Source organism: Mus musculus, chromosome 7, assembly GCF_000001635.26.
Source record: "Mus musculus strain C57BL/6J chromosome 7, GRCm38.p6 C57BL/6J".
NCBI classification, from domain to species: Eukaryota; Metazoa; Chordata; class Mammalia; order Rodentia; family Muridae; genus Mus; species Mus musculus.
Genome location: NC_000073.6, coordinates 62,028,265 through 62,043,864, shown reverse-complemented (window position 1 = coordinate 62,043,864; position 15,600 = coordinate 62,028,265). Strand labels below are relative to the sequence as shown.

At 35.2% G+C, this 15,600-nt stretch overlaps 1 non-coding gene across 1 annotated transcript; it reads left to right on the top strand.

The window, feature by feature from the left end:
- The first annotated feature begins 7,127 nt into the window (after positions 1-7,127).
- Gm23431 lies at positions 7,128-7,234 on the top strand. Its single transcript, XR_003946925.1, has one exon. It is a non-coding gene; the product is annotated as a U6 spliceosomal RNA (small nuclear RNA).
- Positions 7,235-15,600: the final 8,366 nt, after the last annotated feature.

Sequence of the window (15,600 nt, the reverse complement as noted above, 5' to 3'; positions counted from 1 at the left end):
ATGTGCTGACTTCTAGCCAATAATCATCAGGTAGCATAAAAAAATGGGAATGGGTGGGTAGGGAAGTGAGGGGGAGGATATGGGGGACTTTTGGGATAGCATTGGAAATGTAATTGAGGAAAATATGTAATAAAAATATTAAAAAAACTGTAAAGCTGGAATCAAGAGTATCACAGATTCTATGTTCTAATCCACAACCAGTTTTTTGGTAAATATTGTTTCTGCTGTGTGATAAATATATTTGTTTACTCTTCCTTGTCTGGACACTCCAGTTTTGAAATCAGGCAAGTTAAGAGGACTGGCCATATCCTTAAGGAAATAACTTTTATATAAAAATTTCCTTTCAATTTTTTTCTTTTGAAATCTTTATTTAATCATAACATAGTCCTCTTTGCTTTCTTTCTACATCCTTCTCTATACATATTTTCACTCTTCTTCAAATCCAATTATTTCAATTTGTGCTTCTTATATGTACATATGATGTGAGTACCAAGATATAAACTTTCAACATTTTCAACATGGTAGAAAAATTAGGAAGGAGAGAAGTGGGGTAGAAAGGGACACATTATTTATTGGAATCTATAAAAGGTCTCAAAACCTCCATTGGGTGATTGGTTTGAATATAATAGATATAACAGATAATAGGAGCCACTATCACCCTGTACCTGAGGGGTAGTTCCCTTGCATTTCTGCTTAGAGGCTTTGCAGTGTCACTTAATATTTGTATATGCCTTTCTCCTCAGATTTCATCAGAATTGAGTTTAGTTAATTGTGGATAACTAGATCACCATATTGATAATATTGGAAAAGACATTGAACTAGAAACCAAATTTTAAAGGCCAAGTTGAGTTTATGTTCACATATTTATATGGCATGAAATCACAAGCATCCATTATTACATAAAATAGTAATTTAAATGGTCCAGTAGTAAATTGCATAACTAATAGTGGATGAGTTAATTTTGTAAATTCTTGAAATTTCATTTAATCATTTTTATTCAAGAAATGCACAAGGTACTCTAGCTGATTCTTTATGGTGTTCCTTAAGAAATGGTATCTCTCAGGAAAAAAAACTAGTTAATTAGATTAATATACAAATTTGAATTTGTATATTCAGAGTACTAGTTTTCTATTAGGCTATACTATGGCTAGTTCAATAACTTCCCACAACACATGAGAAATTTGACATAACTTCACTCCTTAGTCTAAATTCTATACTTTGCTAGATGTCTACCAAGAGAAAATGGGTAAGCCTTTTGTTCTTCACAGTTTGCCTTTTTTACTTGCTGCCATGTATTAAAATATGCTACCTACTTACTGTCTTGTTTATGATTATTATGCCTGGGATGAAATACCATTACCAAAAGCAACTTGGAGAGAAACAATTTGGATTATACATTGTCTTGAGGTTTCTGTTGCTGTAAAGTGACACCATAGCCATGACAAATCTAATAAAGGAAAATATTTCATTGTCTGACTTAATATTTCAAAAGTTTAGTCAATTATCATCAAGAAGAAAAGTATGGAAGCATGGAAGCATGGAGGTGGGGATTGTGGGGCTATATGCCCTGCAGCATTCAGGCAAAGAATTTAGGGAGGGAGTCCTTATTCTTGCTGCTGTCAAGATAAGACTGTAGTTTTATGAAGTGATTTTAGGGGGTTAGAAACCTACCAACCTCACTCCTATTCCAGTCCCATTCTTTCAGCTCACACTTGCCCTACAGCTCTCATGCCTTCAAATCCAGAGCTGTATGACATTTACAGTACTGGTATTGGCTGCTAACAGGAGGAATCACCTTAAAAGATCATGGAACACATCTGTGTGTTGACTCGTTTTTTTTTAAACGTGTATTGGTGTTTACCCTGTATGTTTGGTAATGGTATTAGATCTTGGAGTTATAGACACTTGTGAGCTGCCATGTGGGTGCTGTACATTGAACCCTTGTCCTCTGGAAGAACATTCTATGTTCATAACCACTGAGCAACCTTTCCAACCACTCTGTGTGTTGACATTTAAGAAACACTTTCCAGAAGACTTTACCTCAATTTGATATAACTTCACTATTGTGCTATTCTTTTTTTTTTTTTTTTGGTGATGAACTATCTTTTTTTATTTTTTAATGTTCTTTTTTTATTGGGTATTTATTTCATTTACATTTCCAATGCTATCCCAAAAGTCCCCCATATGCTCCCCCACCCACTCCCCCACCCACCCACTCCCACTTCTTGGCCCTGTCTTTCCCCTGTACTGAGGCATATAAAGTTTGTAAGACCAATGGGTCTCTCTTTCCAATGATAGCCAACTAAGCCATCTTCTGATTCATATGCAGCTAGAGACACGAGCTCCGGGGCAGGGGGTGGGGGAGGTTACTGGTTAGTTCATATTGTTGTTACACCTATAGGATTGCAGATCCCTTTAGCTCCTAGGGTACTTTCTCTAGCTCCTCCATTGGGGGCTCTGTGATCCATCCAATAGCTGACTGTGAGCATCCACTTCTGTGTTTGCTAGGTCCCAGCATAGTCTCACAAGAGACAGCTCTATCTGGGTCCTTTCAGCAAAATTTTGCTAGTGTGTGCAATGGTGTCAGCCTTTGGAAGCTGATTATGGGATGGATCCCTGAATATGGAAGTCTCTAGATGGTCCATCCTTTCATCACAGCTCCAAACTTTGTCTTTGTAACTCCTTCCATGGGTGTTTTGTTCCCAATTCTACGAAGGGGCAAAGTGTCCACACTTTGGTCTTCGTTCTTCTTGAGTTTCATGCATTTAGCAAATTGTATCTTATATCTTGGGTATTCTAAGTTTCTGGGCTTATATCCACTTATCAGTGGGTACATATTTTGGGGGTTCCTTTGTGATTGGGTTACCTCACTCAGGATGATGCCCTCCAGGTCCATCCATTTGCCTAGGAAATTCATAAATTTATTCTTTTTAATAGTAGAGTAGTACTCCATTGTGTAAATGTACCACATTTTCTGTATCCATTCCTCTGTTGAGGGTATTGTGCTATTCTTAATCACAGCTGATTTTCAGCATCCATAGGCCTAGAACAGTAAAAATCTTACTTTAGTGATCCTGGTCTCATGTTGGTTACAGCCAATACATCAGCTAAAGCTGATCTGACACAAAAGATTCATCACAGAAATGGCTTTGTAGAGTCTTTACTTCTCTCAGAAACATCACAAGCCAGGACACCATCACCTGTTATCTTAAAAACTCCTATGCCATATTCACTGTAAACTCAGCATGCAATGTTTTTAGTTTCCCAAGAGTTCAGTCTCCTTCCAAAATCTTATACAAAACAACATGGTCAGTTCTGTAACAGCAATAACTCACTCTTGGCACCAATCTCTGTCTTAGTTAGGTGTAGTGTTGCTGTAATGAAACACCAACATGCAAAACAACTAGGGAAAAAGACTGGGTGTGTTAATTTGTACTTCATTATCATAGTATATCATTGAAGGAAGTCAGACCACAAACTCAAACAGAAAAGGAAATTGGAAGTAGAAGTTGATGCAAAAGATATAAATAGGTATTGCTTACTGGGTTACTCTCATAGATTATTGATCCTACACTCTTATACAACCTAGGGCCAAAATTGCCTGGGTTCAATGAAATCAATCACTAATTAAGAAAGTGCTCTGTAATTTTGTTTACAGACAAAGATTATAGAGACATTTTAAAATTATGGTCCTATCTCTCCTCTGGCAATATCAAATGACAACTTGACATTAAAGTAACCAACACATACAAAGACTGTTGTACGAGTGAAAGAAAGCAAACATCACCATTCTCCATAGAGGACAGTAGGTTTTTATTTTTTTCTTTTCTTTATTATTTTTCTTATATGTTATTCCTTCTTTAAGTTTAATTATCTTACTTTTATGTGTTTATAGATACTATGTAATAATAAATGTTCTGACATTTTGTAGAGCCCATATGAGTTCACTGTTACCATGTGTTTTATTACCACTCATATACCAGGATTACATCACATAGTGAATTGCCAATTCAGTAGTATTGGGGTCCAATCTTCAATTGTATTTATACAGAGAGTCCAAAGTTCTTATTAGGGGAATATTAAAGACTGTTCTCTATGGAGTGTGGAAGCAGATAATAACACAAGATACTGCATGTCTCCCAGAGAAGGACTAGCTATCAATTAAAGGAGTACAGGACACCGTGAATACAAAATGGACCTCAAGAGGACCCACATGAACAAGGCTATTATATTTATATACATAACTATAGTATATCTCTACCATAGTCATTTATTCAGTTGGAAAATTAGCTCCTGTTGCCTAGACCCTGGAAGAAGAGTGACAGCAGGCCTGGCCCACATGCCTCACTTGTCATATCAGAGCAGCGAATATTTAGCATCATTTACTTTGCATGCAAGGAGCTTCAGGATACTCCCCACCCAATTCATCTCATAAATAACTCCTGGAAAATGGAGAAACAAATCAAAAATCCACCTTATATCACAGAAGTTTATCCTGTTCATATGATGATTGCCAACGGGCAATTGTTTATATTGTATCTCTACTTCTTTATTTCTATAGCTTTATTATAGCCCAACATATACGAAATGTATAATTACAAGACCTTTACTAGTGTTAATGGCACTGATTAGAGAGATCATTTTTAATGTGGGTCTGGTTGAGTTGTAAAAGTTATCAAGTGGTGATACTCTAAGTGTTATATGGTGGGAATTTATACAAAGACAGTGTAGACAGAGAAGGTTAGTGCTGAAACTCAGTGCTTATGTTTGGCTTTCTTTAAGGAACTGTTCAAGACAGAATAGTTTAAAAGAGGATGGACAATTTTATGGGCCGTATTGAAGAAGTTTGAGAGGGCAGAGAAACGGAAATATTACGTGTAAGTATGCTGTAATCGTCTTACAATAAATGGTAAGCTTATATTCAAATATATGTGGAAATAACACGAAATTATGATATTAGTTATACAATTTATATTTTTATTCTATTATCAGTTGATGCATTTAAATTGGAGCCATTTGATAAAGTCTTTTATACTGTTGATATTTTACTGTGACTTCTCTAGTCAATACAGACTAGAATAAAATACTTAGGTGCCAATGTCTGTACCCATGTAATGATTACTTATGGGCAAAACTTCATACTCACAAAATGTGAGGATTGACAATTATGCCAATGGTATATGTTGTGGAATAGTAATCTTTGCCTGAGGTTGTGTTTTGTATACAACAAGATTAATATACTGATATTTTTGTATTTTAACATATTATTATTGTATTAATTCTTAACATTTTAAAAGGCCAATACTGTCTTGACATGTTCTAAATTAGTTCCTAAGACATGAAGAAAAAAAAGTAGAACACCAATGCTTCTAGTAAGTCTTCCTGTAGCTACATATCTCATATTACCAGGAGATGATATTTATTCTCTTTTTCTTTTCTTTTCTTTTCTTTTCTTTTCTTTTCTTTCCTCTTTTTTTTGGATTTTCAAGTAAAGATCATAGCATTCAATAAATAAAGAACTTGGTAAGTTTCATCAAGTACTTTGAAATGAATAATTGTTTGGGTAAAGGAGGCTCTGGGAGAGCTGCCTGCTCTTAGGGCAGTGATCTTCTTCTATGCACTTTCCCTGAATAATTATACACATTCTATGATGAGTGTTTTGTAATGCAGATGTCTTTATGTTACTTATTATCTTGTAACAGAAAATGAACAATTTGGTTCATTGATCTGAAGCTATTTGAAATTGTTTTTGTAGTTGTGGTTCAGTCATTGATCCTGCTACTGGGCTGAACAGACATTCATTCATATCTCATCAGGGTATATAAAATTCAATAGAATCACAAAGTCATTGTTTATTTTAAAAATTTTCCAGACTCAAAAATCATTCTGTATGTAGGTTTAAGTACTGTAGTCTGTTGTCTGTATATTTTCATAAATATATAATATTTATAATTTTTGTGTAATATTACACTTATGTAAGAACTTTATGACCCATGCATGTGTTCAGTTTTGAGAACATGTCATATTTTTTTCTTCATTGGTATCTAATACAAATGACCTTGGATGGCAGTAATATGGTATAACTGTTTGTCATACAGAATGAAAGGTCTGTTATTTTCATCATGCTATCTTCAACCAAGAATGTTTTATATATATATATATATATATATATATATGTATATATATATATATATATATATATATATATATATATGTATGTTCATATTAGCAAGATTATTTTAGAAAGATTATTTCTTTAGATTCTATTTGAATATTTATGATAGTGATTTTTAAATCCTTTTTGTGATTATAAAATGCTTAATCATTTCTTCATTCACTTCCCTCATTTCAAATACTTTCATATACTCCTCTTCATTTGCTTTCAAGTCTGTTTCCTCTTTTTAAATTTCTCGTTATACCATGTAGATCTGTACATGGAGATAATTATATATTCCCTAATATAATCTCCTAGTATTTAACACATCTCAGAATATGTCCTGTTCCTTTGGTTTCTGAAATAATTCTGATACATTTGTAATGTTCTCTTAGCCTCTTCTTGGGAGTGTTTTGTAGATCTATCTACTGGGACAAAGCTCAACAACTCTGCATTTTGATAGATTGTAATTTTCTACAAGGGTCTCTCTCTGTTTCAAAGGGAACTCCCTTTCATTAGGGTTAAAAATTATGTCTATCTGTAGGTATTAGACAATGTTTAGATTGTTATTAAAGATTTAGGATTTAGTAAAATTATAAAACTTAGTAGTTTCTCTTCTAGTAATCTTGACTGTGTTTGCATACTATAAGTAGCTAGGTTTCAACTACCAAGCATGTATTTTTTTTCTTTTTCTCTTTAATTTGATATTTTCTTTATTTACATTTCAAATGTTTTCCCCTTTCCAGGTCTCCCCTTGGGAAATTCCCTATCCTATCCTTTCATCCATGCCTCTATGAACTTGCTCCCCCACCTACCCACTCATTCCCATCTTCCTGCCCTAGCATTCCCCTACATTGGGTCATCCAACACCCTCAGGCTCAAGGGCTTCTCCTCCCACAGATGTCCAACAAGGCCATCCTTTGCCACATATGCAGCCAGGACCACAGGTCCATCCATGTGTATTCTTTTGTTGGTGGTCCAGTCAGCAGCACATATACTAAAATTGGAATGATACAGAGAACATTAAGATGGCCCTTGCACAAGGATGCCACACAAGTTCATGCGGCATGTATTTCTTTCTGATGCTAGAAATGTATTTCTAGCAGTTAGAAAGCTATTGATTACTTCCAAGGGATACATTTCACTATGGCACAATTAAGTTTAATGTGAAATGCTGATGGTTGTTGTGGTTTATTGGTGTCATAGCTTAGAGGGACTTCATTTGAAATTTTACATAGCATATTCTTGTACCATGTAAGCTAGTCCTCCTGGAGGAAACTTTCAGCATTGTTTCAGATCAGGGACCTCTAAGCCTGGATATGTTGTTTCAGCAATTGTTTCAGCAAACTTCCACTTCTAGGGTGCAGCAACAAACAATAGAAATACCCTGTGCTTTGGAAATTTCTTGTACAGATAGAAGAGCAACTCAACCGATGGCTTCTAATATGTTATTGGGATTTTGTTCAGTGAAAGGAGCTAAGATGATAAAAAAAAATCATTAAAACTCCATATGTATATTTATTTACTCTGATTTATGTGTATTATCCATTTTTTTTTGCTAAAGAGTTGATATAATTCCTGATGACTTTTCACAAATCCTAATTATTATTATTTTTCCTTCTCCTGCCTTTGTTTTTACTTCCTTTCATTAATATTTTTATTTTTTCTGTTCTGATCAACTTTTTCTTTGGTTCTGTATGTGAATTGTTTTGATTTCTCAAACTCAAGGCTATATACAGAGGTTTTTGGAACTTTTATTGTCATGTTTTGTAAAAGACAAAATACTGAAAGTATGGGGCAGATAAGGTGTAAATAAAGCAAAATATAAGGACAGAAAGAAAGGAAAAATTAGAGAACCAAAAGATGAAGAATGGTATGTTGATGGAAAAGTATGTGTTGGATATGATTATAGCTAGTTTGACTAGAATGAGAGTAGTGATAGTGTGGAGAGTGAATGAAATAATCATTACTATAAACATACTGTAGTAATATTTGTGTTTTATTTACAAATTTGAAGATATACATACGTTAATACAAGCCAAATTTCCTAAACCAGCCATAATGACCTATACAGTTAGAATGTCATTCTGGTTGAACAATGAAACCTATTTGGCAAACCAGTGAACTAAAATTAAAGAATATTGGATCTTAAGGCAAAGTTGAATTAATATAGACTAGTGTTTCACAAGACCTGGTTAATGCTTGGCAAAGTAATTATGGTAGATTTCTCTGTACATCTATTACTCCATTATATTTGTGTCTTTCACAGGGAACAGCATAGACAATTTACCATATACTGAGCTATCAGTCCTGATGAAAGGAAACAAAAATTGACATTAAAGGACCACTTAAGAGGACAACATCTGAGATAGTATAGAAGAAAAATCACAAGTTACATATAGTATGATACAGGGAGACCCTTGAAATTTATTCTACTGCTTATTTAATTTTAAAATCTGGAAAGTTGGTGAGATGGCTCAGTTAACCACGTACTGGCCCTACAGTGATTATCATCCTCTTTATTTCCAGTACACATTAAATGTGGACAGAGTGGTGTGTAGATACTATCCTTTGATTTGAGGTTTAAAGACAAATAGACATCCCAGTCTTGTTGCCCAACTAGGCTAGAACATATGGTGAAATCCAGCCTAGTTACAAATGTTATCTCAAATGATCCAGAGATAGTAAACTCCTTCACCAAAAAAGTATTTGCTAGACATTCCAGTACAATTGAATATATAAATACCTAACACACATGGACTATAAGTATAATTCTTAAAGCAGAACAAGCCAATCAAATCCCAGTATAGGCAAGGACATGATAATGAAGCCAAACACATATCTGAGAATCTGGTGTCATTTTTTTTTTTTTTGATAGCAGGACAGTACAGGTCAGCATTCTTCAAGGATTCTTTCACTGACAAGCTACTCATGCTCCAATAGGTGTACCCATATCTATGTACATATAGAACACTAAATAGACTGCAAGTGTATGAAAAAAGGAGAGCACATGCAATATGGATGAAATACTAATGAATATTGGGAGTAATTTATATTTAGGGAATTGGTCGTGGATTTTAGAAAGATATATGTATATATTAATATGAAAATAGTTTTAAAGGAAAAAGAACCCTGATTCATCATTCCAGGTGTCCATGTCTACTTTACATAGACATGCAGAAAATATGCTCCCTATATATAAAATGTACACTTATACTGCCAACATACAGTGTAAATATGAATAGAGTTTGACTATTTTGTTCTAAAACATATACCTTGTAAAATATTCCTTTACCTCTATGAAACACCAAAACATACCTTGCTAATTTGTTCTACAACTCTTTAAAAGTAATGATCTAGGGTGATTGGTCATCATACAATCACATACATGATAAAACCTTCCCATTAGAATTAGAAAGAGATAGCACAAGTCTGAATTTGACTGCACACAGTATGAACCAGAAGGTCACAGACACAAATGAGATATTCTTGTATTTTGGCATGATGAAAGCCTGGAATGATCAGACAAGTTCGTTACTTTAATGGCTGCTTTTCTCTATCATCAACTAAAGCCAGCACCCTGAAACACCTAAGTAGGAGAAAGATAAAAGAAGTGGAGGAGCTGCTATGATGGAGAACTCTCCTGGTTTATACCAGGCTTCAGCTTTCAGCTTCTCTCTGTCTCTCTCTCTCTGTCTCTGTCTCTGTCTCTCTCTGTCTCTCTCTGTCTCTCTCTGTCTCTCTGTCTCTCTCTCTCTCTCTCTCTCTCTCTCTCTCTCTCTCTCTCTCTCTCTCTCTCTCTCCCTCCCTCCCTCCCTCCCTCTGTCTCTCTCTCTATCTCTCATGCTACCTCTCTTCCTCTCTCCTCTATGTTTCTCTCTGTCTCTGCTCCCCCCTTTCTCCCTCCTTCCTTCTATCTGTCTCTGTCTTACTTTCTCTCTCCTGAACACTCATCTTAGTCAGAGCTCCGACTGCTGTGATCAAACACCATGACTCATAACAACAATGTGCAGGACAAGGTTTATTAGGCTTCTAATTTGACATTACATTACATCATCAAAGTAAATCAAGGCAGGAACTCAAGCAGAGCAGGAACCTTGAGGCAGGAGATGGTACAGAGGCCATTGAGGGATAATGCTATTGTCTTGCTCCACATGGTTTCATTAGCCTTCTATCTTATAGAGCATAGGACCACCAGCCCAGATATCCACTACCCACCACCAACTGTGGACTGTACCCTCCTCTATCAACCACAAGTTTAGAAATTACCTCAGTGGCCTGCTTATAACCATTTTCTTAATTGAGGTTTCCTCCTCTCAGATGACTTTAGCTTGTATCACATTGTCATAAAACAAAACAAAACAAAACAAAACAAAACAAAAACATCTTGCATAGCCCTTAATCCATTATTTATTTTCCCACATACACTCAGTGAATTGCAGGCAACTATAGCTAATATAAATCCATGCACATAGGAGTTTTACCAGTCAAGCTCCTGGTTCAAGGCTCTAACCAGAGCATGAGAAAAAGCTACATTTCACAGAAGGAAAACTGCACCCTGGTTTACAAAGCTCTCCAATAAATTCAGGGCTAATTTCTTGCCTTCCTTTAGTTTTGTAGAGATTCAGCTACTGTCTAATTTGCTGTAAAATTGTTCCTATGTCTAAAGACAGCACTTCTGCTTAATATCTGCCCTACTTTCACGAGCCTTGGAATATTTTATTGTGTAAAAGAAAGATGATTTACTAATGTTTTCAGTATTGTAAAGACATTAGACCTTCTGCTTCTTACAGCTTTTGAATATACACTGAAGTATTGCTATGTCAGTGGCAGCTGACAACTTGAGACTCTTGGACTGCTTAGAGGCATGTCACTTATAGTATTTTACGTGGTATGCAATGGCCAACTGAGAGCAATGATACATAATGGTGGAATTCTCTTATTATTTTTACTAATTAAGAGTCACAGACACACCTTTCCCATCCTGACTTAACTTTCAGAATGAAATTGTCACTGCAGTTTGGGATATAATTGATCCCAAAATTTACTCACTTCTCTCATTCTCTCTGCTCACAACACTCTATTGATGAAAGACAAGGGAAGAAGCCTGCCCATACTTTCATGGAAAGAATTTTACCTGCAAAATATCTTTTCTCTATTTGGCTTGTCACCTCAATTTACTGACCAATGTCCCCTGATTAGCAACTCCTTCCATTCTCCAGTGACTTTAGATGTGTTACGTTATGTACATTATTAAAATTATATTACCTTATCTGAGTTGCTATTTTGAATCAAAAGGTTTTCTAAAATTGTTTTCATTACATACTAACATGTGGCTCTTGTAATTTTCATGTTAATTTTATTCTCTCCAAGTTTGTCTTCTTGTGGAGAATCTGAGAGGAAAACAGAATAAAACGTGATAGAAAATTGGTACATAGAATAGACAACTCACTAAGTCATTTGATGCAAAGAATAAATTATGAGTAGAATGGATTCTATAGGGTTGTTGCATTTATCTAGGTTAGGGAGCTATAAGGCTACAGTTTTATTTATTTTTTTTTTTTTTACCTACATCACTGTGGGATTTTTGCTAATACAGCTCTCTTTTTTGTCACAATTCTTACATGTGGATCTGGAAGCTGTGACATATACCCCATTGGTTCACAAGCTTGGACTTACTGAAACTTCAATTTCTGGCCTCTTGCCAATGCCCTTTCTGAGGCAAAAGATCATTTTTCCTTATGTCTCTTAAGGTAGAGGCAAACAGCAGGAACACATTTCCATAACTAGCTTAAAAATACTTTATCAGTGGTCAATGCATTTTAAAATTTTATCAAATGGTGTTTATATTTTAGAAGTTGTCAGTTCTCACAGGTGTTAATTCTGTTGCTCAGGTAGTTCGTTAACACATATACTCCTGTGATTTTTATGACTCAGGTTCCATTGAATGTGACAACAGAAAGCTTGACAGAAATTTCTTTAATGTTGAATAGCCTTACTGTGCTGCTGAGTATGATTGGAATCTCATTGCTGAAGCTATGCCACATCTGAAGATTCTTGAGGCACCCACACTGTAGATGTAGGCAACATTCACACACATGGAAAACTTACTGCTTTCCAACATTCAGCTTTTATTGTCAATTTGCTTGTCATGTATATATGGACACTTGAGTCTTATTTATAAAATACATATGTAAAAATCAAGGCACAAAGGTTTGGGTTAGTACTTCCAGTGTATGAGGGGAAGTGACAGACAGATCTTTAAGATTTGTTGAGCAGTCAATGTAGACTACCTGGCAAATTTAGCCCATTGGAAAAGACTGTCTCAAATAAGCCAGGGGTAGTAGATATATACAATGTAAAGAGTATTTCTTGAACAAGACAGATGGTTGACCACATGAACTCCCAACATCTAAGACTACATGTACAAAACTTGAATCAGAACAAGCCATAAATATCCTGCTATGGCTGAAGAAGGAAGGTACTTTTACATTCCAATTCAGTATGAGTAGTTATTGGTATTTAATGTATTTTTATCGATAGAAGAGCCAGGTTCTTTCATATGCACTTCTGTGTGTAGTAGGTACACACACACACACACACACACACACACACACACACACACACACAAGCACACACACACAAACACAGACACACATTCTCTCTCTCTCTCTCTCTCTCTCTCTCTCTCTCTCTCTCTGTCACCCCACAGTTTAAAATACATATAGTTTTTAATTATCTCTTTTCTAACACTGCTCTTAAGTCATTTACCAGTATGACAAGCTAATGGACTACATACAAATGGGGGATGTGGCTTGATCAGTTCTGGAAAACACCATTTCTATATTTACCTCTACTAGCCTGTTTTAGATTATTCTAACACACATAAAGATAGATCCAGTGTTATTACTTGTGGATATAATACTCAGGGAAACTGACACAGCGAGATGGCAAGAAGTCAGCAGCTTACTGCATGTGGCAGCTAATAGTCATATTCAGAAGGGCCCAGAAAAGCAAATGGATGCTTTATAGTAAATAGATGTGAAATTCTTCCAAGCTGCCAGATACATGCTCAAAACTCAAATACCACTAGCTGGTATTGACTGTTGTCAATTGTAGCCTAACCCTAATCCTAACCCTAGGAAAAATGATATTTTTCCTATTTTTCTCCTCCTTTGCACATCTTCAGCTGGAACAGAGAGGGAGAACAGGTGACTGACTTAACCACAACTTCTAATGGAGATCTCCTAGGTTAGATTTTTTTTAAAAATTTCTATTTCTTGGTTTGGGCTCCCTCTGCTGATTAGTATTTAATCCATACTTTATTTTCATTTAATCAGAGTCAACCAGAGCCAATTAGAGCTAATATAAATCCATAGTGTTTACGACAGTATCTGCTACATGGATACCACACTTAGTTCATAGGAGGCCTACAACTGAGACCTGCAATTTTGACAATCCAAAATTGTCAGGGTAGTTTCTAGGATTCACCACAGTATTCTTAAGTGTGATTTTTATACTATTCTCCTCTGTTGAGATTAGTTTTCTTCCCCAAACAGTTTCTCCTCCCTGACTCCATTCAGGCCCTCCTCTACCTCTCCTATTCCCAGATCCACACTCATTCCATTTCCTCTTAGAAAAGAACAGACCTTCAACAGACAACAGCCAAACAGAGCAAAGCAAGATAAATAAGACAATGCAAAGTCCCTCATAAAAGGATATTTGTCCCTCACCTGGGGCCACTGATTCTGCTTTTAGGTTTGTCATTCATACTCACCCTTAGATTTTTCCTTTATCCAGAGATTGATGGTTCACTTCAATCTTCTTAAAATTACAAGAGACTGGAGAACTGCTTTTCCGTATACTCCCTTGATAGACCAACTCTGTAAAGAAATTCTATGTCAGGAATGAATAACTCTTACATGTTGTGCTGATAATCTCTGAGATTTGAGGTACAATATTTACTGATAATTTCTTACTTTTAACAAAAGGCCTTCTGAAAGTAAATTAGTATAACATTTGCACACTTTTTTTGTTACGATAGAGCCTTCGATTATTAAGAGTTTTTACTTTGTAATTTAAGTTCTGCTGACAGAAGAAAGTCTTTACTTCTTTGGGACAAATACAGTTTGTTTGTTTTTTTTTTTTGTTGTTGTTGTTGTTGTTCACACTTGTTTTCTTTCACTTCTCTGTCTATTCAATCTATTAGTTTTTATGATATGTAAGGCAAGAGAGTTCTACATACTCCCAGGGAAAGAACTTTACTTGGTATAATTTATTTCTCTTTTTCATTCATGTTCTCTATTGTGTTCATACAAATCAATACAGGGTGCTAAATCATGTATGTTATATCATATGCATTGCTATGTCTGAGTAGTTCTTTTGAGTCACATTTCCAATCTTATTTATTACATATAGCCATGAAGCTATCATATGCCTTATGATAATTTTATTCCCTGAAAGTTCCTTTGTTGAACATTTGAAATGATAAGAATTCAGGATCAGGAGAAATAGTCAACTGAGAAGTAGAATACACATGTCAAGAAAGCACATGAGGTAATTGAATTTCTTCACTTAGATATCTCAGAGGAGGAGGTATTTATGACTCAGAATTATTCAACTGATGGATTGATAGCAACAGTTTTAAAAGGTGAGTGGATGATTACAGGGAGATACATGTACAAATAATAATGAGATAAACATGAATAACAGTATGATTCAAATTATGGAGAAGAGGGATATATCCTTTTAGCTAACAGAGAGAGCCAAGTAGAAGATGCAGCAATTAGAGTGTCTCAGAAGTGGATCTGGCCTTGGATTCGTAGTAAAACTGCGTGGAAGTAATAGGACAGAGCACAAGTCATCAATTTGGTGATAGTGTATATTCTTGCATGCTATGAGTATCTGTAACACATGAAAAGGGAAACTGCTAGCCATACTATTATAATTTTTATTGAGGATATAATTAAGAAAACTTTTAAGGCAGTTTTATCTTTATTGAAGTAAGGCAGGAAAATCATTTAATTTTTTTTTGAACAGGCTTTTTCAGAGGATTTAGCAAGAGTAATGATTTGTGTCATTGTGGTTGATGATAATATGTAAGGTCATTGCTTTTTATTAAAGATGTTGAGACTTGTGCCATTGACCAGCATAAGTTCAGAATCATCCATTGGGTCTACTCTATTATGACCCTGAGGGAATCAATGAGAGTTTAACATTATATTTAAGCTAAGTCTTGTTCACTAATATGAAATGAAATTATACAGCTGATTAGGTCATGTTAGAGAATTCTGTAGAATGATAAGGTAACTGTCAGATTTCTCTGAAAGGAATGAGGATCTGTGTGATTTGTAAAGTAATTCTGTAAAATCAGCATCTGATTAACCATTTAAAAAACAAATAGAAACTTATTGAGTGATTATCTTTGTAGGACTGTCTAGCAAAGA